This window comes from Antechinus flavipes, chromosome 1, assembly GCF_016432865.1.
Source record: "Antechinus flavipes isolate AdamAnt ecotype Samford, QLD, Australia chromosome 1, AdamAnt_v2, whole genome shotgun sequence".
In the NCBI taxonomy this organism is placed as follows: domain Eukaryota; kingdom Metazoa; phylum Chordata; class Mammalia; order Dasyuromorphia; family Dasyuridae; genus Antechinus; species Antechinus flavipes.
In genome coordinates, this window is record NC_067398.1 from 146,624,568 (window position 1) to 146,648,093 (window position 23,526).

The 23,526-nt window shown below is 36.2% G+C and overlaps 1 long non-coding RNA gene across 1 annotated transcript in view; it reads left to right on the forward strand.

The window, feature by feature from the left end:
- Positions 1-17,136, forward strand: part of LOC127557901 (uncharacterized) — a 60,475-nt gene extending 43,339 nt beyond the window's left edge. The window contains exon 4 of the long non-coding RNA XR_007952652.1: positions 16,562-17,136. This is a non-coding gene — a long non-coding RNA (uncharacterized LOC127557901). The remainder of the gene's footprint in view (positions 1-16,561) is intronic.
- Positions 17,137-23,526: the final 6,390 nt, after the last annotated feature.

Genomic DNA, 23,526 nt, shown 5'->3' on the forward strand with positions numbered 1-23,526 from the left:
ATACATCTTTACATTTTGGAAGTGCGCCTAACTTGGGCTAAAGGGCCTCGAAATAGAAAGAAAATCACTTGGACTAAAAGAGGAGTTAATGGAAAATTCCTATATGTGCTAGGAACAGAAACCTTAACTGAGACTGTCTAATTAGGGCATGAATAAATGCAATGAACAGGATCAAACTCATACTCCTTTGCTTGTGCAAGACAGCAAGTGTCATTTTGTGTTGATGGAGATTAGAAGTAGTTTGGGATGGTGGAGAAGGTGCTGGAGTTGGAGTCAGAAAGACCTTGATTCAAATCTTACCTTGGATTGTGTGACTCAAAGGAAATAACTTAATTCTTTTCTTTTCTTCAGTTTTCTCATTTGAAAATGAAAGTGTCTGATTTGATGACTTCTTTTGTCTCTTCTAGTTGTAAATGTATGATTCTAGGAGATCATGGAGAATAGTTGAAGAGGATAGAAGGGAGCGATGAAGAAGTGGAATCAATCTAACGTGAGAACTGTTTTGGATGTATAGGATGAGGGAGAATAAAGAGTTGAAGCTGACTTTTAGGTTACAAATCTTGATGGTATTCTTGACAAAAAAAGAAGCTAGGAAGATATCTGTGTTTGAGAGAAAGATAATGAATCGTATTAAGTTTCAAATGCCTGTGGTAGAGTTGAGTTGACCTGCAGGTATAGGACTAGAGCTAAGACCATATTTGGGGCCTGGATATGTTTGGAAAAAATGTCAAAGGAAGAGAGTATAGGGAGAATAAAAAAGACCAGAGATACTGAGGAATGCCTAGATGAAGATCTGAGAGGGTCTCCTGGGTGTACTTTGAATAGAGAAAAAGGTAGAGCTGTGAGGCTGAAGAAAACATCTCAGGAGAAATACCAAAATGTGGCTTCTATCTCAGAACTGATTCAAGACCTCTAGTGAACTAAAAAGAGGACTAGTATTGGTAATCCCATTCTAACAAGAAAAACAACAATAGCCAGCATTTATATAGTGCCTACTATGTGACAAGCACTGTGCTAAGTGCTTTACAAATATGCTTTCATTGTTACTAGTATTATTAGGCAAACCCAGATGTGGTTGCTACTGGGACAGAGTTACAGCCAAATTATGGGCAAAGCTCTTCATGCCCAGACAGAAAGAGAAAGGCTGTGAAACTCTTAGGAAAGGCTTTGCCTAGACTCAGATTTACCTAATTTATATCAGATATTTGTAATCTAGGAATACAATATTTTTTAAGAGTTCATAATAAAAGATACTTTCTTTGGCTGCTCTAAAAGGAAGAGTAATAGCTCACTTCTGTTTAGCTTAACTTTCTTACCCCAAACCTTAGTTTGATGCAAAAGGCAATCATGGGTAGCATGCACTCCTATTTATCAGAGCAAACAGTGAGACAGAAATTGGGGGAGTTATACAGATTAGATAATAGAATACAGAGTAAGTTGGCTCTTCAACTCAGGAACAGGGTGAAATCTCAGTTCATGCATGAAAACAACTGTTTCACCAGAGAAGTTCTTCCTTATCAGTCTCTGGAGTTGCAGGTATGGAGAATTAAGATGCTGGGGACTGACTTCTTTCACATGACTGGGTTTCTGGGGGAAAACTTCCCTTATGAAATTCAAAAGTTCACTTTGTTTTTCTTATTCACTGTTTCTCTTTCTTTGAAGTTTTTTTTTTTAACCAATATAAAGCCATATTTCATTTATGTATACATAGCTTCACATAACTGCCCCGTAGTGAACCACCCAAACTGACTGGGGTGGGAGAAGAGTTTTATAGAGATGAGAAAACTATAGCCCAGCAAATTTGTGATTTGCTTCAGATTATTTGGGAAGTAAGTTGAGTGAGTATTCAACATGATTACTCAAAGCCGGGACTTAAATCTAGGTCCTCTGACTCCAAAATCATCATTCTTTTCATTGAATCATATTACCTCCTCAATAAAAGATGATTAATTAGGTTTAAAGGACTTTGCAGGTCTGTCAGATTTCTGACAGGTAAAAGAGAAGGGAACTCATTGATGGAGCCATGATTATTGGCAGATTTAAGGATAATTTTGAAGGGCACTTTAATATAAACATGGGGAGAATAAAACCCGAAGAAGCCTGCTGTTGTTTTGCACATTTGCTTATCTCATGTGGCAAAATGTGCTCTATATTTGTTTTTGAACAGAATGTACCTTTTATCAGTTCGATTTTAATTTATTTAGTATTGCTTGTTTTTATACATGGCTAAGGCTCTGGAAGTAGCTAGATTTCTGTTTATAAACCAAAAGCAGTCAGTGACTGATTTTTAATTCTAATTCTATTCTCTTAGGAAATGGATTTAATTCAAATTTCCCCAGTGTCTGAGCTGCTCAGTCACAGATGGTAAGACTCCTGGCCTTGCAATCACCTGGTGGCAGCCTGATGAAATAATTATCACAAGTGGGGACTGAACTGAGATTTCAAACCAGTGATTTCAGAGGAAATCTAGGCTTTATTGATATTAAAATTCAACTGCAAAATTCAAGTCAGCCACACTAACAGCACTAAGAAGTAAACTTTCTTCTTTCAAAAAATATAGTGTTCAGGTGGACAAAGAATGGTTTAAAGACCTGAGGTGACCTAGTCTGAACAAGAGAAAATTTGATAGAGGTAGGTCTTTATAAAATCATATTCAAATACTTGAAAGGCACTTACTTGAGAAAGAAAGTCAATATTCCACATGCGTCTAAAGAAGAGGGATGGATGCAATGGAGGAAAAAGATATCAGGAGTTAGACTTTGAACAGTTTAATGCAGAATATCCTAATGATGAGACCCATCTAAAATTTAAATAAGAGATTTTTTTATATATAGTAAGCTCTTTGGCATTGGGAGCTCAAGCAGAATCTAGTTAATCATCTGTTACTAATATAGAGGTGATTTTTAGTAGAATATGTAGTTGGTATAGATGAGATTATTCTATCTTCTTGAAAGCTATGCTTACTCTTTAAAAGAATTAAGAAAAGAAATAATGGAAATTAGAACACGAACTAGTGATCTCAAAGAATAATTTAAAAGGACAAACAAGAGTGACTATTTCAAAAAGAAAAATGGTGTGAAAAGTATGAAAAGGACTGGGGATTGAAAAAGGAATCAAGATTCAGAACTCAAAAATGTAATGATGGGAAAAGAAATATTTGAGAAAAATTAAAAATTACTTAAGATTTCTACAAGACAAAGTAATTAAATAGGAAGATAGCATTTGTTGTCACCCAGAAGAAAAATAATGAAAAAGCCTGAATATTGTATTTCAGGTTATCATATAAAAAATTGTCCAGAAGTAATGAAAAGGAAGGCAGAGAACAAATCGATATTCTATAGAATACTGACTTAATGGTTTCCCAATATCAGTCTACCAAAAATACCAGAGCTCTTATATTAAACAAAGTATCTTGCCAGTAGTCAAAAGTGGATCTTTCACTTATCAAAGGAACTCAGTCTGAATCATTTGAGAATATTCCTTAACTATGGGAAATGAAAGTATACAAAACTTTAATTACAAAGAGCAAATGAAACTGGTTTATCTCACAAGAATAACATATTCTGTAAGATTAAACTTAACCACAAAAAACTAACATGGATTTTTTTTTTAACAAGAAAGGAAAATTTAAATTGTTGTTACTGGAGAAATTAGAGATAAGTAGAGTATTTTATATAAAGACTTGTTAAAATGAATTTTAGAAAAGTAAACAGATCAATCAATGTAAAAAGAACAATCAGATAAAGCAATTTCATATATTACAAAAGAGAGCCAGACTAATATCTTTTGGAAATCTTGTCCCATCTGACAGTCCTTGAATATTTGAGAAAAGGGAAAGATTAGAAAAAAGGATCAAATTAATATTTCTTCAAATGAAACAGCACAAAATGAAGGTCATGGGAGGATAGATTTAAAACTGTGAGGAAACTTAGAGGCAATTATCTCTTATTTTATGGGGGAAAATGAGATCAGAGAACTTAAGTCACTTACCAAGATCATATAAATAGTAACTAACAGGGCCTCATTTTGAACCCATGTTCTCTTACTTTAAATATGGCACTTTCCCCACTATACCATATTATTTCCAAGCAATTCAGACAGTAAACTGGGCTGATAAGATGATTCTGAACTTCACTCACTTGGACTAGGAAAAAGATTAGACAAAAATAATACTTTTTTAGGAACCATATTTCATCAGAGCCATTAAAGGAAAGAATATTTGTGATTGAGGCTCATAAAGGAAGATTAAGAAAATTAGGGAAAATATGAAAAGGAGAAAAAGTTACTGAGATGATAGATGAGAAGAGGAGAGGAAAATTAGTATCATTACACCAATCCCCCTTATTTTATGGGTATTTAATGGGTAAATAGCATAGTGTCATATGTACTTAAAGGAAAAACTAATTGAAATGAAAAAAAAGCTCCATCATAAGATAATCATAATAGGTGGCTAACTCTCCTTTTTCAGAATTGGATATGACAAACTGGAAAATTATAAATAGAAAATTGTAAATTTGAACTGAATGTTAGGGAAGAAAAGCTTTGCTAGATCTATGGTAATAACTGAATGGGAATATTTATGATGAGCATATTTTTCAGCTTCACTCAGTGCCTTTAAAATTTATGATACACAAGGACATAAAAACACAAATAAATGTAGTGATGTAGAAATATTAAACAAATCCTTTATGTATCATAATTTAATAAAGATACTAGTCAATAAAGGAACTATAAACAAAAGATATGAATCTCAATGGTATAATGATATCCTAAATCATGAATAGATCAAAGAACCAATCATAGAAATAATAAGTAATTGGATCAAAGAAAGTGATAACAGTGAGACAACACACCAGAATTGATGGCATATAGCTAAAACATTCTTAAAGGAAAATTTTTTTGTTATCACTGAAAACATGTGTATTATGATAGGAGATGATGAAAAAAATACCCCATATCAGTTATTTTCCTCCTGACACAATTAATGAAATCACAAAATATAAGAGCAGGCTACAAAGAAAATGAGATACTAATGTCTTAAATGTAATGTACAGAAGGGTTTATTCCTGTTTTATTGAGAAGATTCCTGTTTTATAAGATATGCAGAACTACTATAAAATTGATGGAATTATAAGGAGGCCAATCAGTAAATGACCAAGGTGGGCCACAACCCTAGTCATCCTTTAGTAAGACATGCTTTCATGGATTCAGAGAGGAAAAAGGCAATGGTAAAGAGTGGACTTTTTCAACAGAGAAGAAAGAGAGCCATTGAAGAATTTAGCCTTTGAAAGGAAAAGTTCATAGTTAATTTCCTGAGTGGTGATGGTCCTAAAATTTTGTTTCTCCTATACCTTTTTCCCATCCCCATCTTGTCGTGGAGCTATTTAACCTGTAGGAGATAATTAATAAAGTAGAAAGCAGATTCAGAGAGCTTAGAAAAGGATTATACCTAGAAAAAAGGTTACATTAAGAGGGAGAGCAGCATTAGTATACTAGAAGAAGAAAAAAGACCAATGGGGTCTTGTAGGACCAAAGTAGTGAGTTACCTTGGTTCTGTGTATTTCTTGATTATGTACTTTTTTATTGTCTTACTCTAAGTGTATTCCTATTTTTCCCATAGAGATTATGGATAGTTGTAGGAAAATGTACGTTAGGATTGGGGGGAAAGAAGTGATTTGTTACTATTATTTGTTAAATTTTAAAAAATTCTCACCAAATGTCACATAAAATGAACATTTTTGTAGACAAAGTACATGTATATGAAGCTGCAATATTTTACAGACAGTTTCCTTTTCCTTTTTTGTGTATAATAAATTTTATATGTAACTTTCAATATTGTCCTGATTGCCTTTTTTTCTTTTGCTTTTTTTCCTGTTCTTATTATTTTTAGTCTTCATACCATCTTCTTAAATTCTTTTGTTTTGAGCTAATTGTGTCCTCTGATTAACTTTTTTTTTTTTTTTTAAGACTGGCAAAAAGAAGTTTATTGGCACTGAGAAGTCAGCTTTTGCTAGGTGGCTGACTTCAAGTGACAAAGTCCTGGCAGAGAGATAAACAAGGGGTGTAGAGAAATCCTGGCAGAAAGATAAAAAGGGGTGTGCTAACACTGAGCAAAAGGGGTCTCTTCTTAGTGGGCAGGGACTGGGCAGGTCCTTAACAAGGAATGGTCCTGCTTTTGGGCCTCTGCTCTGATTAACTTTTAAAGGGAAATGCTCAGTGGGGCATTATGAGCTATGATAGCTTTAGTGATATAGACCCATAGACTATCTTAAAGCAAGTGATGAAGTCTCTCCTGAAGAATGACTTGTGAGCAACAGATCACAACAGATCTGTTGATCATTACTAAATAATGACACTGATAAACTATTAGCTAATATGATTTCAAAAAACGATTAAAAAAGAAAAACCAAATTACTAAAGTAAAAAAAATGAGAATGATGAATTCACAGTGAGTAGACAAAGACAACAGAAAAAGTAGTATACCATTATATATCAATCAAATTGAGAATATATAGGAAATATTTGAAATATTAATACAATCCAGAAAGAAAAATTGACTGTTATTAATGAACTCTCAAGGAAAAAATGATTTACAAATGAATTTTATCAAACTTTTAAAAACCCATAAACTTCTATACTTCACCAGTTATTCTAAAACACATAAGAAAAATACACTACTACTTTTATTTTTTTTTTGAGGCAGAAAATTGGCCTGGTACTCAAACCTGGGAGAGCTAAAACAGAGGAAGAGAATTAAAGTCCAATATCATTGAAAACATGGATTCAAAATTTCAGATTAAATTTTAGCCAAGCAGATTTCCAGAAATTATTCATTATAATCAAGTTAGATTTCAATTAAGGGATTCAAGGGCGTTTCAACATTTAAGCAGTATTAGATAGTTTAGATAATTACTGTTATATAATATTTGAAATATCTTAATACTAAACAATCTCTATTCTTCCTTTTCATTTCCCTTAATGTTCTTAAATATTGATTCCTCCATATGAATTTTTTTATTACGTTAATTCCATAAAGAATCCTCTTGGCAAATGATGGCATTAAAGTTTTAGCTTATTTTAGGTAAACTCTTATTTTTATTATGTAGGTTAATATGTTGGTGGATGCAAAAAAGGACTTTAGTGAAATACAGAATTCATTTATATCTAAAGTCTTAAAGTGCACAGAAATAAAAGAGCCTTTCTTTAAAATATATCAATAAAACAAATATTAAAAAAAGAAGTCCATGATATTTATCTTAGTACCTCATAGGATTTGTCTGATCAAGATTCCTTTGTAATATTTGAAACTGATGAGAAGCTTCAACATAAAAAAAAAATTACGAAGTGGAAAATATCACTTGTGACATTTCAGTTTAATTGCTCGAGTTTATAATGAATATGAATAAAAAGAAGAAGCAGAGGAGTAAAGGAGTGAGTAGATTTGAGATAAAAACAAGTTTACTTTTATAACCTTTCCAAGTCATTAGAACAATGCCATGGGATCAAATATGTATTACTGATTTTGGTAAATAAAGGAAGAAATTGAAAGCCCATGGAAAGAGGGAAATCAGTCTGATAAAAGCTTCAAGGGAAATTCACTCGAGAAGTTTTTTTTTTAATTTTAAATTAATCAGAAGTCTTTGCAAATATCAGCTAGAATTTGAAAGAACTTAAAAAAAAATCACTCCTCCTCTTCCCTCTCCCCCCCTCCTCTGCTTCATATTCACTATCTTTGATTGACTTTCTTCCTATCTTTCTAAACACATCTTCCCTGTCTACTTTTTCTCATATTTTCATTCCTTTCAACCTCTTAATATAAGAATTTGGAACAATCTGATCTCTTGGAGCTAATAATTTAGTCAGGAGTAAGATATAATAAGTTAATTATAATAAGTAATATTAAATGATAAATGCATCAGAGAGGTGTAAAACAAAGTCTTCTATTAAGTTAGAGAGGAAAACCCCTTAATGAGGAAATTAATCAGGAATCATTTCCTGGAGAAGATAAAATTTGAGTTGTGTTTTAAAAGATTGTAGGTGAATTCCTATTTAACAATCAAAGAGCAGGAAGTAGGGGATTCTTTAAACAGGGAACAGTGTGAGTAAAGGGATGGAAGCATCAGTCTCTATTGGAAGAGGCCCTTAATCTTTTTATGTGTCATAGACATCCTTAACAATCTGAGGAAATCTATTGAAACTTTTCAGACTACTATTTTTAAATGTTTGAAATAAAATACTTCAGATTACAAAGGAAACCAATTATATTGAAATATAGTTATCAAAGTATTAAAGTTATATAGTTATTATAAAGTTATATAATATTAAACCTCCTTCTCCCCTCACCAAGTTCATGGATCTTTAAATGGATTAAAGGGATCATTAAAAATCCCAGGCCTAGTGCATTCTCACTTGGCAGAAATAATTATCTGGTTTGACAGAATTAGCATATGTAGAGAGAAGTATTATAACATTCAGCTTTAATAGTAGGGTGGCACTACATTTTGGAAGGGCCTTGTATGCCAGGAAGTTGCAACCTTCCTAGGTATGAAATGGAGCCATTGAAAGTTGTTGAGAAGAATGACTTGATGTTTTTGGTATAAGAAAGACTTCTGGAGTAATATAAAGGAAAGAATTGGAATGGAGGTAGGAAGACTTGTCAGAAAACTACTGTAATTAAGTAGTAATGAGAACTTGTAGTGATAGGATTAAGATTTGGAAGAAGAAGATATAAGCTAGATATGTTGTAGAGATAGAATTGTCTAGATTTTGCCAGAGAACTGATTGGATATGAAAAGGAAGGAAGGGAAAAAGCCGATTGTTGGAGAAAACTCTTGTTCAGGTATGAATGGTGAACCCTCCCTTTACCTTCTCCCACTGGGATGCCAGGTTCTCAGAAGGTACCATCTATTCCTGCTCAGGAATGTAGGGGCTAACTCTGAGGAACTGAATTTTTAGTATGATTGATCGTGTTTTCTTTTGTACTTCTCATTAATGGTCAATATTAGCTTTTTAGAAAAGGAATTTATTAAATTGATAAAGTAAGAACAATTAGCACAAAGCATCTCTCATTTCTTCCTCCTTACATTTTTCCACTGAAGAGAGAGAGAACTGAGTCAAAGAAGAAAGGCAAAGAGGGATACATGGAGTGAGCACATGTGGCAAAGGGGTAACTCACAACTCCTGTCATTGAAAGTTTTTTTTTTTTCTCCCTTATTTTGTAGAATGCTCATGAAGGTCCTCTTTGTTATAGCTCTGGTCTCTTCTCTGGTAAGAATGGTAGTGGCGAAGGAGGGGAGCAAATACTTAATGTTCATTATGGGATATTATTATTCTCATTTTAGAGTTGAGGAAATTTAGAAAGACAAGTTAAATGACTTGCAAAAGGTCTCACAGGTAGTGTCAGAAACAAGATTTGAATTCAGGTCTTCTTGATTCTAGACCTAGTGCCCTATCCACTTCAAAACAGAAGGAGAAGGATGTCTATAGATTATGATTAGATAATAGAACTTCAGATTTCATGAACATGGATGTAGAATACTTTGATGGCAAGATTAAAGTTATGGCCATCTCCGTGTATAGCTATGGTGGGATTCAAATGGGAGAGATACTTTTATTTACATATTTCTCTTAAAAACTTAATCATCTTTAAATCAGTTTCAATGATCTTATGATTAAGAGAGCTATCTACACTCAGAGAGAGGACTGTGGGAACTGAGTGTGGTTCACAACGTAGTATTTTCACTCTTTTTATTGTTATTTGCTTGCATTTTATTTTCTTTCTTATTTTTTTCTGGTTTGATTTGATTTTGCTTGTGTGACAAGATAAGTGTATAAATATGTTTGCATATATTGGATTTAACATATATTTCTACCATGTTTAATATATATTAGACTACTTACCATCTAGGGGAGAGAGTGGGGGGAGTAGGGAATTAGAACACAAAGTTTTGCAAGTGTTAATGTTGAAGAATTATTCATGTATATGTTTTGAAAAATAAAAAGCTTTAATAAAGAAAAAAGATTTAAAAATAATTAATAAAACTTTGTTTTATAATGTTGTGCCACAGTTCTCTTTAATTGTCCTGACTCAGTTTCCCTAATTTTCCTGATGCAGTTTCTCTAATTGTCCTGACTCAGTTTCCTTAATTGTTCTGCCTCAGTTTCCTTAAATTGTTCTGCCCCAATTTCCTTAATTGTTCTGCCTCAATCCCTTAGTTGTACCCCCCCCTTTCCCCCAGTGCATTAAGACTGGTATAACTCGGGGGTTATAAATTGTCAATGTGTAAACTCAAAAAGGGGGAATCCAGACTTCCTGTCTGTAGCCAGACACTTTTTTACTTCCCCGTTTGTTAGAATTTATGGTCCTACCCCCCAACCTGTCAAAATGGTTCCTGCTTGGAGGTTTCCGATCACCTGAGTTGGACGACAATCCCCTGCCTTTATTTAGCTACAGTATATAAATATGTTACATTCATGCTGGATGCTGGAGGCTGGATGCTGGATTCTTGGAGACCATAGTCTCATTCAGCTCTGGAACCAAACCATGAATCCATTTGGTCCCAGTAAATCTCTCCCTTTCAAATAAAATATTAAAAACTCTCTAATCTCTATCTTGCCCCAGTTTCTCTGGCATTACAATAACTCAAAAAAAATTAATCATGTCTGTTGATTGATTGAGGTATGAATATGAATTCCTTTTCCTTAATTAGAACTGGAAAAGACCTGAAAAATGGGTAAAAAAGATGGCAATGAGATAATAGGTAGAGGGAGAATGAAGATATAACTGAGAGAGAATATGATTCTCACAGCAAAGTTTTGGAGGAAGTGGGAGGGAATGGGATTAAGGTCATAAGTAGAAGGATCAGACAGAACAGAGAATAGATCAGGAGTATCTTTTCTGTTTATTTGTTTGTTTTTGTTTTGTTCTATGATCATTTATTTATTTATATTTTAAAATTTTATTTATGTTATTCTGACCTTAAGTAATGAAATAAGCATTTCCATGGTATAGTACAATAGAACAAAAGATGATTGCATATGAAACTGCAAATCTATTCTGTACAACTTGCTTTTTCTTTTGATTATATAATATATTTTATATGTATTCTAATATATTTTTGTAATATATTTTATATGTATTCTAATATATTTTATGTAATATAGTTTAAATATATAATATGCAAAATACAATATATAAAATATAATTTATAGTAAAGTTATATAACATTTTTCCTTTTTTCTTCCCTCCCCCTATTAAATTATCATTAGGCACATAAATATACATATATGTGTGTGTGTGTGTGTGTGTGTGTGTGTGTATAAACCATTCATATTCTATTCTATTCATACTTCTATTTATCAGTTCATTCTCTTTTTGCAGACAGCACCTTCCTTCATATGTCCTTTGCAGTTAATTTGGGTATTTATAATAATCAAAATGAATAGTCACTCAAAATTGTTCTTAGAATAATTGTTACCATATAAAATGTTCCCTTGGTTCTGCTCATTTCACTCTTCATTATTTCATGCAAATTTATCAATGTTTTTTCTAAGATCTAATACCTTTTCTATGAACAAAGGGAAGAAAGAAGGAGACTAATTTTAAGTTTGGAGGAATAGTTGAGGAAGGTTGAGAGGATTCTCATCAACCAGCTGCAAACTTTGGTTCAAGTAGGAGATTAGGATATCTGCTATAAATTTGCTATAAACAAAAGAGAATGTTTGAAACAGTTAATATGGAGAGTTAGATAAGAAATTATTACAGGCAGGAGTGTTATTTTTGAAGGACAAGCTCAAGGATATAACAAATCCTGTTCATTGAATCTCTGCAGTGATTCATAGATCTTTTTCTTTCTATATTCTTACTGCCATCACCCTAATAAGGCAGCTTGTTTTAGTGGAAAAGGTTGTAAACATAGAGTAAAAAAGAATACTAGGTTCAAATTTTATCCCAGGATCAAATGAGATACACTATATAATAGGCTTTGTAAACCTTAACATGTTATATACCTGTCAGCTATTTCTTGTTTTTGTATGACCATGGGAATCATCCAAGTTTCATAAATGTTTCCTTAGCTATAAAATAGGTATTAATAGTACCTATATGAGATAGTACCTATCTCATACTAGTTGCTGAAATCATAAGATCAGAACTGGAACTACATATCATTTAATAGAACCCCTTCTTTTTACAGATTAGTAAATTGAGGCCTAGGGTGGTTAAGTGACTTGCCCAAGCACTTGAAAATAGTAAGCATCTTTAGGATGGGGCACATCAGAACTCAGGATCTGAGATTGCTTAACCAGAATTCTTCCACTATACCAAACAATTCTATGTATCCTAAATGTGATTTCTCTCCTCCCTCTTTTCCTCCCTCCCTCCCTTCCCCCTTTAAAGAAGGGGCCAAGTTCTGGCAGAATTAACTTGACATATTCTTCTTTGGTGCATTCCTCTGCAATTAGTAGAACATTGGGCAAAAGGAATATTAGGGTTTACAAATTCTGAAAAGCAAAATTCCTTTGTATTATCACTATCACATGTTTAGGTAGTTTGGGGGAGATCCTCCCCTCCCTCCCTTCCTTGCCTCTTACCTTTTCGTCCTTCCCTTTCTTCCTTTCCTTTCCTCTCTCCCTCCCCTTTCTCTCCCTTTCCTCCGTTCCCTCCCTCCCTCTCTTTCTTCCCTTTCTCTCTCCCTCCTTCTCTTTCCTGTCTTCCTTCCTTCCCATTCTTCTCTCCTTCCTTTTTTCCTTCCCTCCTTCCTTCCTTCCTTCCTTCCTCCCTTCCTTCTTCCTTCCTTTCTTCCTCCCTTCCTTCTTCCTTCCTTCCTTCCTTCTCCCTTCCCTCTCTCCCTCTGTTCTTCTCTTCTCTGCCTCTCTCCTTCCTTCTCTGCCTCTCTCCTTCCTTCTCTCCCTCTTCTCTCTCTCTCTCCCTCCCTTCTCTCCTTTCCCTCTCTTCCATCCTCTCCCTTCTTCCCTTTCCTCCCTCCCTCCCTTCCCCTTTCCTTCTCTTCCTTTCTTCCTTCTCTTCCTTCCTCCCTTCCCTCTCTCCCTCCCTTCTCTCCTTTCCCCTCTCCCCTCTCCTCATTCCCTTCCTTCCCTCTCTCCCTCCCTTCTTCCTTCCTTCCTTCCTCCCTCCCTTCCATCCTTCTTTCCTTCTCTTCCTGCCTTCCTTCCTTTCTTCCTCCCTTCCTTCTCTTCCTTCCTCCCTTCCTTCTCTTCCTTCCTCCCTCCCTCCCTCCCTTCTGTCCTTCCCTTCTCTGCCTCTCTCCTTCCTTCTCTCCTTCCTTTTTTCCTTCCCTCCTTCCTTTCTTCCTCCCTCCTTCTCTTTCCTGTCTTCCTTCCTTCCTTTCTCCCTCTTTCCCCTTCTTCCTTCCCTTCCCTCTTTCCCTCTCTTCTCGCCTATCCTTGTTTTCTTTTCTTCTCTGCCTTCCTTCCCTTCTCTCCCTATCTCCCTCATTCCCTCCCTCTTGTCTATCTCTCCCTTCTTCCTCTCCCTCCCTTCCCCTTTCCTTCTCTTCCTTCCTCACTCCTTCCCTTTCTTCCCTGCCTTTCTTCTCTTCTCCCTCTCTCTTCTCTCCCTCCTTTCCCTCCCTCCATTTTTCTCTCTACCTCCTTTCCCTCCATCCTTTCTCTCTTTCCATCCTTCCTTCCTTCCTGCCTTCCTTCCTTCCCTTCCTCCCTTCTCTCCCTCTGCTTTCCATTCCCTCCCTCCTTTCTCTCCTTTCCCCTCTCCCCTCTCCTCATTCCCTTCCTTCCCTCTCTTCTCCTCTCCCTTCCTTCTCTCCCTCTTCTCTCTCTCTCCCTCCCTTCTCTCCTTTCCCTCTCTTCCATCCTCTCCCTTCTTCCCTTTCCTCCCTCCCTTCCATCCTTCTTTCCTTCTCTTCCTGCCTTCCTTTCTTCCTTCTCTTCCTTCCTCCCTTCCTTCTCTTCCTTTCTTCCTTCCCTCTCTCCCTCCCTTCTGTCCTTCCCTTCTCTGCCTCTCTCCTTCCTTCTCTCCTTCCTTTTTTCCTTCCCTCCTTCCTTTCTTCCTCCCTTCCTTCTTCCTTCCTTCCTTCCTTTCTCCCTTCCCTCTCTCCCTCCCTTCTCTCCTTTCCCTCTCTTCCATCCTCTCCCTTCTTCCCTTTCCTCCCTCCCTTCCCCTTCCTTCTCTTCCTGCCTTCCTTCCTTTCTTCCTCCCTTCCCTCTCTCCCTCCCTTCCCCTTCCTTCTCTTCCTCCCTCTTTCCCCTTCTTCCTTCCTCCCTCCCTTCCCCTTCCTTCTCTTCCTCCCTCTTTCCCCTTCTTCCTTCCTCCCTCCTTCCTTCTCTTCCTGCCTTCCTTCCTTCCCATTCTTCTCTCCTTCTCTTCCTTTCTTCCTTCTCTTCCTGCCTTCCTTCCTTCCCTTCCCTCTTTCCCTCTCTTCTCGCCTATCCTTGTTTTCTTTTCTTCTCTGCCTTCCTTCCCTTCTCTCCCTATCTCCCTCATTCCCTCCCTCTTGTCTATCTCTCCCTTCTTCCTCTCCCTCCCTTCCCCTTCCTTCTCTTCCTTCCTCACTCCTTCCCTTTCTTCCCTGCCTTTCTTCTCTTCTCCCTCTCTCTTCTCTCCCTCCTTTCCCTCCCTCCATTTTTCTCTCTACCTCCTTTCCCTCCATCCTTTCTCTCTTCCATCCTTCCTTCCTTCCTGCCTTCCTTCCTTTCCCTTCCTCCCTTCTCTCCCTCTGCTTTCCATTCCCTCCCTCCTTTCTCTCCTTTCCCCTCTCCCCTCTCCTCATTCCCTTCCTTCCCTCTCTTCTCCTCTCCCTTCCTTCTCTCCCTCTTCTCTCTCTCTCTCCCTCCCTTCTCTCCTTTCCCTCTCTTCCATCCTCTCCCTTCTTCCCTTTCCTCCCTCCCTTCCATCCTTCTTTCCTTCTCTTCCTGCCTTCCTTTCTTCCTTCCTCCCTTCCTTCTCTTCCTTTCTTCCTTCCCTCTCTCCCTCCCTTCTGTCCTTCCCTTCTCTGCCTCTCTCCCTTCCTTCTCTCCTTCCTTTTTTCCTTCCCTCCTTCCTTCCTTCCTCCCTCCCTTCTTCCTTCCTTCCTTCCTTCTCCCTTCCCTCTCTCCCTCTGTTCTTCTCTTCTCTGCCTCTCTCCCTTCCCTTCTCTGCCTCTCTCCCTTCCCTTCCTTTCCTCCTTCTTCCTTCCTTCCTTCCTTTTTTTTCTTTTTCTTTTCTTCATGTAGGAACTCATAGTGCTTCCTTTGCCTGACTTATTTTCCTTTTTACTTTAAAAATTTCTATTCACCCTGTTAAAACCAAACTAATGCATACTACTCAAGCTAGCTATTGTTAAAGACCTCTGTTGGTAATAACTTTCCCTTTCATATAGTATTTTTAGATATCTTGCCTAAGAGCACAAATTTGTTTATTAGTTTTTAACATTTACTTTTATAAGATTTTGATTTCCATTTTTTCCCCCTGCAAATCTGTATATATCAATTTATTACCCACTCATTCATATGCTATCTTGGCAACATTAGTCTACTCACTATCTTACTATAGATATCCCCAAAATCTCAGTGAAACTTAGAACTTTAATACCTTAACTACACTATGATTTTTAGCACCTGTATGTATATATCCATATAGTATATGTATATACATTTATAAAATAAATCATGTCTATACTTACATAGTTATATATAGTGCTCTGGCTGTGTGAAACATTGGATAAGTTGTTTAATATATTTAGCATTTATATAGCACTTTGCATACATTATCTCACTTGAACTTTTACATAATCCTAGGGAGGTTCTATTATTTACAACTGTTTTATAGCTAAGGAAACTGAGGCTGAAAGGCTGCAGTTTTTTTCTTCTGAAAAATGAGGGGATTAGACTTTGTGAGCTCTAAATTCTCTTTTGGCTCTATATCCATGTTTTATGAAATCCATATTCTTATATCTATTTGTTATTTTAACTGATTTAAAGGTCATACCTGTCTTTTAAACAAATGCATATTAATGTAGGTGGAAATAATGCTATAAAAACAATATTTAATTACAAAGAAATGAATATTGACTTTATATTGACTGGCATGAAGACTTTTTTTGGAAGAGTTTTGAATGACATTGAAATAAATGCTTTCAGAACATTTGTTATGCTGTTTGGTTGAAATCAACAACTCCCATAGATCATGGTTTCAGTCTTAATGGAAGTTTTAAAAACTCCTGCATACTTAATTCCTCACCTAGGAACAAAGTAGTAGGACATTTTGATGAGTTCTCAGATCTCTGTGGCTGGAGTATTAATCACTCCTTAAAAATAGTCTCTGTGATAAGAGGGAAAAATATTGTCTTTGGAGTTTGTCCTTATGGAACTCTGTAGCAATCATCTGTCTAGTAAACCTGCTTAACAGTCAGACTAAGACTTCTATCTTAAGTAGAACCAGTCATTGTGAGAAAAATCTTGGAACATTTTTGCTAAGGTCATATATATATATGTATTTGTTTTGATGTTGTTTTATTCAGAGTAAAAGAATAATACAAGACTGATATTTCCTTCTTTTCTTTTTCCTTTTATACTCCTGCATTCTTCATGCCCCATTGTCATACAGAGCATGGGTGGCAGCAGGTCTTGAATGCAGGGCAAAGGACTTGGGGACAAAGAAATTCAAGTGAGGTTTGAAAATGAGGAACAAGGAATAAAAGAAGGTTGTGAGTCAAAACAAAGTGGAAAAGCCAGAGTCAGAGCAAAGGCGAGTGGATATGATCAGAGCAAAGAGAGGGTCAGAAGCCAAGAGATCAAGAGAGGGAAGAGTGAGTCAGAAAATCTAAAGTCCAGACACAGGAATCAAGAAATTTTAGAGGAGTTGAAGAGCTCTTGAACCCTCACGATTAAAAGCAGCTTTTCTAGGTTGCTAAGAACTGCAAAATTTCGCTGTGTGCAGAAGAGGGCAGCAGTGGGCTGAATACATTGTTAAGTAAAGTTTTTCTGCAATGCTGAGAAGTTCAACTTACCAGACAATTCATAAAAACAAGTGATGTATTGGAGGCCTTGTAAAAGGTGGGAGTATGGACACTGAAGACTGGATAAATATCATGGATGAGAACTTAGCTAGGACAAAGACTGGGAGTTAAAGAACTAGGTAGGGTAAATACAGAATTAATAAATGTCATTGGATGATCTTTAGTTTTTGAGATAAATGTTATTGATATATTTTAAAGCAATTTCATTTCTAAATATTTCCCATCTCCTGTGATCCAGAGAATCAAGCCTTATAATAAAAAATGATAAAGAAAAAAGGGGGAAAGAAGCAGTTTAGTAAACAAGTCAACACAGAGTCTGACAGAATATTCAATATTTTATGCTCTCCCATCTTTACAAGTAAGTGTATGAATTGCATGTGTGTGTGCACATGTGTTTGCATGTGTGTGAGAGAGGTAGAGAGAGGGGGAAGAGAGAAAGGGGGGAGAAGGAGGGAGGAAAGGAAGAAGGAGAAAGAGACAAACAGAGGCAGAGAAAGAGAGAGAAGGAGGGGGAAAGAGAAACAGAGAGAGGGAAGAAGGGAGAGAAGGAGAGGGATAGAGAGATAGAGAAGGAGGGAGAGAAGAAATGAGGGTAGGAGGGGGAGAGAGAGGCAGAGAGAGAAGGAGGGAGGGAAGGAGAGATGGAAGGAGGGAAGGAGGGGAGTGTCTGTGTGTGTGTGTGTGTGTGTGTGTGTGTGTGTGTGAGAGAGAGAGAGAGAGAGAGAGAGAGAGAGAGAGAGAGAGAGAAGAGAGAGAGAGAGAGAGAGAGAGAGAGAGAGAGAGAGAGAGAGAGAGAGAAAGAGAGAGAGAAAGAAAAAGAGAGACACACAGAGAGAGAGAGAGAGAGAGAGAGAGAGAGAGAGAGAGAAAGAGAGACAGAGAGAGAGAGAGAGAGAGAGAGAGAGAGAGAGAGAGAGAGAGAGAGAAAGAAAGAGAGAAGGGGGAGATATTTTCTTATCTCCAATTTGGGGCCAAGATTGGTCAGTATTATTATATAACAGTTTCTGTTGTTTTCTCCTTGTTTCTTTTTCCCATTTTCCTTATTGTAATCATTGTATATATTTTTTCTTGGTACTGTTTATTTCATTTTTCATATGTTTATATCAGTCTTACCAGGCTATTACAGCAATTCTGGTATTGCTTTTAGCAATTCTGGAATCTAGTAACAAAAAGGACCGTGATGTTCAAAGCAATATTTTACCTTAGCTTGGGAACTTTTATGTGCTTCCTTTTTGGACAGTTCCCAGATGTGGTTACCTGCAACCTTTAAGGTGAATGAATGTAAGGGAAAACAATTGATTAAAGTGAGAAGAACAGGGCAGCTGTCTATAGCAGACCCTGTCACTCATTGCTTCTTTTTGCTTTTCCTTTCCCTTATTTCCCCTTCTTCCCTCCTCCTACCTCTTTAAAGTTTAAGGCCATTACACCAGCACTGGCTTGCCACTGTCACACAGTTGGAAAGGGATATTAGCTATTTCAAGTTTCACAGAGACAAAGGGACATGACAGTGGAATGTCTATGTACTTTAGCCTAAGATCTGTCACATATCAAATGATTTATTGGAATCTCTGGATGTGGATGCTGCTATTGTCAAAAGAGTTTTAAAAAGACTTTCTGTACATTTAAAATGGTTGCATGGAATTAGTCATTGCTTTTGTGCAGCTTAAATGGATAGGCAGTCAGATAGAATAGGAAAAATCTACTGCAAACTGAAGTTGGTATGTTTTTATTAATCTATAACATTTATTGATTTTAGCTTTAGGAATGACTACTGACTTTTGCTTCTCTTAAACCATAGATTAAGAATATTAGAGTTGAAATGACCTTAGAAATCATTGCACCTAACAACTTTATTTTGTAAACGTGGTAGATTTAATAAATCACAGTCCTTTCACCTCAGCAGAGTTTTCATGAATTTCACAGTTTTAAAGTACATCGGTACTTTGTGGCAATAAGGAGCTAGGAATAAAGTGGGTGTTCATCTTTTGGAGAGTGACTAAAAAATCTATAGCTCATGAAAATGATGTAATGTTAGTATATTATTTTGCAGTGAGAAATGAAGATTAGGAGAAATTCAGAGTAAACAGGGAAGCTTTGTATGAATTGAAAAGATAAATGCAGAAACAAGAGAACAATGTATTGAGACTATAATAATGTAAATATAAATATTACTCAGAGGAATTCAAACTCCATGTAAATGAAAAACTAACAAAGCTTCCAAAGAAGAGACAAATATAACTTGCCTTCTTGATCATGGCTGAGAAATAGAGGATTATCAGAATAGAATATTTTATGCATTGTCTAATATAAAAATGGAACCCTCTCTTCTTTCTAGATACTTTTCTCGGTACTATGGCTCACTCACCCCAATCTGTATTTGTGTTGTGGGAAGTTTGGGAAGAGTTCTTAAAGGGGAATCTTATATTGACACTATCTCAGGATTCTAACAGTAACATGGTGGTGGGGCATTCACTCTTACTAAACTGTGCAATGTAGTTTCTGAGCCCTCACTGGTATGCTGTCCATTTAACAAATCAGTTAAGATGAACTCCATTAACTCTCAGTTGGAAACATTTACTAAATATAAGCCAAAGCAAGAATATTAATAGCATTATTTTCCATTTCTAACCTAGGGATACACTCTCATCAGTGCATATAGCATGGCATCTATTGGGGGAAAGTAAGCACAGACTTATAGAACTACACATAGAGGCACATGCATAAGGAACACACATGCAACTCAGAACTCTGGACTATGGACCTTGATATTCTTTGTCTCTCTTGAATAATCTAAACATCAGCTTATTGTTGGATAAGATTCCTTGTCCATTGGCTACTCTAAGTTGCTTTTTTTTTTTGATCTACTAGTCTATTATTTCTTTAGTGAAAGCAGAAACCCTAAACAAGGGATCTGTGGGGCTTCTTCATGCTGGCTCCCTTGGCTTGCCTCTGAGGAGATTCTATTTTATTGACAAGAGATGGCAATGTAGGGGAAAACAACCAACATTTTTTCTTTATCTAGTTAGCTCTTCTAAGCAGCAGATGCAAAATCTAGTTTCCTCCACTCAAGTTTTTCAAGCAGAAAATGGTAGTTCAAGCTTGAAGTTTTTCCCCAGAGTTGACAAGAAGTCTCTACTTTCTGCCAAGTTCTGTAACTGGTCTCCTCAGCACTAAACTACCCTTTTGATTGTTTAAAACTATTGAACAATGGCATTACTCCTCTAAACTCCTAGTAAATGGAAATTCTAACCTGTAGATAGACTTCTTCCTGTATTTTAAACAGGGAATCTTTTTAGTATGAATGCCAAGTCCTGCTCCAAAAACTTCTTACAAATTATATGAGAACCACAGCAGCTCACATGTCCACAGTTTACCATGGAGGAAATATTATTTGCATGAATAACATTTAATTCTGTGCATGTCAGTTCACTTTGTGACATTTTTTTTAATAATTGTAGGAGATAAGAGCTGCTGCCAGTTAAGGTTTGGATTGGACATTTCTTCCAGGAATTTAATGCTTTAGAAAAATCAGAAATACAGTTCACTTATCAGTGCTTCTCAGCTACCTTCAGGAGTAATTTTTAGAGGTGGTTATCTGCCTTAGAGTGTTTAACCATCCAGAAGAAAGCTAAATATTCTGAGTTCAATTAGGTTAATCTTTTAAATAAACAAAACAGAGTCCATAGCATCAGGCAATCTATTTTTTGGACAAGGACATTTATTCACATCATAATGAAAATGAAATTTGATTTCCTGGCTCAAGAACTTTTGTCAGGTAGAAGACTGCAGTCTAATAATACAACTTAGGCAGATGCAGGTTCTAATAATGAAAATTTGTCATCTATGCCTCAGTGCTGAAAAAAAGAACTTGATTTAAATTAATGGCTTAGTGGAATGATCTGGGGAATTAGCTGCTTCTAGATAACCAAGTCTAAACTTCCAGTTACCATACTCAAAAATCTTGGGTGATTCTGTAACATCACTAGGATATAATACAAATTCTTTTGTAGTTTAGGTATCTAAAATCCTTGATAGTGGCTGTAGCCTCCCTTTTCAGGCTTATTTCACAAAAACCTCTCCCATCATTTATTCTCTATTCCAGTCAAACTAGCCTTCTTGCTGTTCTCTAGTCACAACCATTTCTTGCCTGTGCACAGACTGTTGTTCAAGCCTGCAATTCTCTTCTCTTATTTCCATCCCTTACTGTAGAATTCCTAGCTACTTTTGACTTTTAGTTCTATTCTTGTCTCCTGTACAAGGTCTTTCCTGATTTCTGTCAATTTTTTGGCTCTTCTACCAATTACCTTGATTTATTTAATAATAATAGCTAACATTTATACACAACTTAGTATATGCAAGGAACTGTCCTAAGTGTTTTATAGTTATATCATTTTATCCTCATAACATTTCTGAGAGGTAGATGCTTTTATTATCTCCATTTCACAGATAAAGAAAACTGAGGTAGATAATAGGTTAAGTGGCTTCTCAAAATTCTAGGAAATACTGAAGCTAGCAAACTACTTAAAGCCAAATTTGAATTCAGGTCTTCACACTTTCAGGCCCAGTACTTTACTTGCTATGTCACCTAACTACCTTTACTTGTATATGCTTCATATTTCCTTATTTTTGAACACATACACACACACACACACACACACACACACACACACACACATGCACACACACTATCTCCTAGGTAGAAGGTAAATATCTTGAGAGCAGAGTCTGTTTCATTTTTGTCTTTGAATCCCTGCATATAGCACAGTGCCTGCCTTAATCCATTGTTTGTTGAATTTAATTGAATGATAGCTTAAAAGAAAACAATAAAATCCAACTTTTTGTTGGACTGAAAATCTAAAAGAAATTCTGAGTCTGTTTCAGACAGATCTTGTCTTCAGGACCACAGGGAATATTGTTGTCAAGAGTGAATGTGCTCAGTTTGTATGGAACTGGACTCTGCAGTGATTTGAGAGTATTGTAGACAAATTCCCTCCTACTTTAGGTAAAGTAAGGAGAATAACTTCTTTGTTCATTGCCATTTATCCTGGGTTTTTATAGCATTTCTCCACAATATGGGTAACATATAATTCCAGCTATTGATAAATGAATGGAGATTAAGATAAGAGAGATAAGGACCATCACTAAGATTTTGTAAGGGGCCAGATGTGATCTGTGCTCTCCCTTTCCCCCTCTCCTCCTTCCCCTCCCCACCGCCCCCACAACTGAGTTGCTGTAGTTAAAAAATTTCATCAGAGATGAGGTTTTAATGTGGTAATGAGGTTTTAAAATAACTTAAATTGTGACTGTACCCAGTGATCTCTCTATAAAATGTGAAGCTTTTCTGAAACAGAATTAAAAGGAGAAAACTTCTTGGACCAGCAAAAAATTCAAGTTTTTAGGACTTTAAAAACTTTGTATGAGTTTGGAAATTTTGGAGGAAATGCAGTGAGGAGCTGCTTATGGAAGACAAGCTTGGCAAAGGGAAGAGAGGAATGGAATTACTTCTCTCCTTGTCCTTTTCTTCCCATCCTTTGATGAACTGTGAAATCCTTTCTCTGCTGAAATTAAAGAAAACTAGCTCATAAGAAGGAAAATATGGAAGAACTTTTGCAGAGCTTTATGAATATTAATAGAAGAACAAATCAAGAGCAACCCATACAGGAAACACCTGTTGGAGGAAGAAGAGAAGGAATTTTTCCTCTTTCTTTCCCTTTGGCCAAATAGATATAAAGAGAAGCCTCTTTCTTTGTAGGAGAGTCTACATTGGGGAGCAAACATTCTACAGAAAGACACTAATACAGAGATTAGTCACCCAAAGGAATCCTTCAAGGAACATGATTGTAATGAATGCCTCTGCTCCTTTCTGTATATGGTGTCTACTGTTGGTGGAATAGCTCTTTTTAATAGTGACATAGTCCAAAGTCCCTATTATAATCATTGTGAAGAAAAATTGGAGTGGGTGGAGAAATCCTTTCTTTTCCTCTCTTCTTTCTACAGGGAACTCTTCCTGTTTTGAGCTCATTCAGAGATTACCAACTTAAAATCCTTCCAACACAGATTCATTTTTATTTGTCCAATGAGATTCTCCCTTTAATTTTATCAAAGCAAGGGCTTCATACTTCATAAAGAGATCATGGGGAATGTTTACAATTTTAAGAGTTCATTTAATACCTCATTGACACATTAAAACCTCGTCATCTGTGACTAAATCTTATTGACGATAGAAACTGAGTTGGGGAAGGCATGGGGATTACATTCATTCTCACTTACAAAGGGACATTGAATTGTTGGATAATCCTCTTGATCTTTTTAGAGATTCACTTTCTCTCTGTGTCTCTCTGTTTCTCTCTCTGTCTCTCTGTCTCCGTCTCTCATAATCAAAACTCGTAGGGCAAATTGAAAGTAAAGAGACTTATTAGCATGCAAATGAATATTGTCAATAGCAAATTCAGATTTTTGGGATATATATTTGTTTTTTATAACCTTTCATGTCCACTGAAAGTCAATAAGCAGAATTTCTGTGATAATTTAAGATAGAAAAGAAAAAATATTT